This window comes from Lacerta agilis, chromosome 14, assembly GCF_009819535.1.
Source record: "Lacerta agilis isolate rLacAgi1 chromosome 14, rLacAgi1.pri, whole genome shotgun sequence".
Taxonomy (NCBI): domain Eukaryota; kingdom Metazoa; phylum Chordata; class Lepidosauria; order Squamata; family Lacertidae; genus Lacerta; species Lacerta agilis.
The window spans coordinates 884414-886172 of record NC_046325.1 but is presented as its reverse complement, the minus strand read 5'-3'; the positions used below and the strand labels follow the sequence as shown (position 1 = coordinate 886172).

The following is a 1759-nucleotide window of genomic DNA, read 5'->3' as shown; positions in this document are numbered from 1 at the left end:
GCCCTGCCGTCTGATGGCAGTTTGGGGACTTGGCTGTGTTTGACCTCCCCTGTTGCTCTTCACTTCCAATTTTCTACTGCCTTATTTCTGCATGTGCTTCTGTGCAACCTGACCCCCATCTGCAACCCCAGACCATCTATAATTCCACTGACGTATTTTCTTTCATGCACTAACCCGCAGGGCAAGGGAAGAAGCATGCTTTGGGGGCCAGCAGTTGACATGGACACCAAGGCATGCCACCCCCACCAAGGCCTCTCGTTCCTGGCCTAGACGTTGCCCCCCCTGTGGAAAAAGATATAAAGCTACCTATAATATATATACGATTTTGAAGACAGTGGAGGGAACAGGGGAAGTCCCCTAAATAGAGAAGATAGTAACAAGAAAACTACAAAGATAGGTGTTGGTTAAGGTTTGTATATGTTTTTCTTTATATTTGTTTATATTGTTATTGTTTTTATGGTGTTTATGTATTGTTTTTTATGGTGTTTATGTTTATGTTTAAGCTGTGTTTTTGTTTCTCTTTGTTTTAATGGAAAATAATAAAAAATCTTTTTTTAAAAAAAAAAAGACGTTGCCCCCCATACCTCCTGTGGCAGTTGCTGGGGTACTCGAAGCAGGACGTTCAGGACGGGCCACCCATTCGGGCTCATTTTCATACCGCCTCTCTTCATCGGGAGGAAAATGCGTCAGCCTGGAAGTGGGAGACCAACAGAGGCCATCAGGGCAAAGGCCTCTCCTTCATCCCATTTCGAGGGCAGCTTCCAGAGTCAGCACCAGAGACTGACCGGGACACGGAGCTGACCGAGCTGACCAGAGTTTGAGTGCGGCTGCCCAGCCCTCCTCCTACCTGTGACCTTTCTCCCTCCGGCAACAGCGCCTCCAGCAGAGAAGCACCACCAAGACCAGGATGATCAGCAGCAGCACCGCCAGGCCCAGGGCCACCCCCACGGCCACCCCCACCTTGCTGATGCCTTGCTCACAGCGGTGGCCCACGAACCAGTAGGAGTCCGACTGCTCACAGCTGTGGGAGGAAAGGCAGCGTCAGAAACCTGCAAGGAGGCAGGTAATGGGGCCCAGGATGCCTGGGTTCTTTACGGGGTGGGGAGCAGGGACTGTTTCTGATGCTGCAATACGGGGGGGACAGGACTGAGTGCCATCCAGGGCCTTAATCCAAGGCAGGAACGGTGGTGACTGGTGCTCACAGGGAATTGCAGCAAAAGACATTGGTTCCTACTAGCACAGCTGGTAGGAACAGCCTACAGGTGTGACTTCGTTCCCCTGTGCCACAGGCCCAGATCCTTTGCCACCACCCACTTCACCCCCTGGCATGCTACTCACTAGCAACTGGGCCCCTCAGGAGTGACATAGCAGTTTCCGTTCACACAGTTGAAGGGGTCGGGGTGCCAAATGCTGCAGTTAGAGACGCACTGAAGGTTGCCACTGACGTTTCGTGCCACGTAAAATTGCTGGATGTTTTGTGCCACCACGGAGGTGTTCTTGCATTCATTTGACAGGTCTGGAAAGGAAGGAAGCAGAGTCAGAAACGGGAGAATGCAAGTCCCCTTTAGAAAACCACGCATGCTTGAGACCAGGAGATCAGAAGAGGAGGCTGCTGCAGGATTAGGTCCAAGGCTCCAAGGGTTCAGCATCCCTGAATGCTCAGCCACTTGTCTCTGGGAAAGGCACCAGCAGAAACACTCTCTGACTCTCTTTCTCCCAGCAACTTATACTCAGAGTTAGATTGACCCTGAATATGGAG

At 51.4% G+C, this 1759-nt stretch overlaps 1 long non-coding RNA gene across 1 annotated transcript; it reads right to left on the bottom strand.

The window, feature by feature from the left end:
• Positions 1 to 660: 660 nt before the first annotated feature.
• On the bottom strand, positions 661 to 1508 carry LOC117059254. Its single transcript, XR_004427903.1, has 3 exons — positions 1339 to 1508; positions 848 to 1021; positions 661 to 691 (listed from the first exon to the last, which is right to left on the bottom strand). It is a non-coding gene; the product is annotated as an uncharacterized LOC117059254 (long non-coding RNA).
• Between the last annotated feature and the right edge of the window lie 251 nt (positions 1509 to 1759).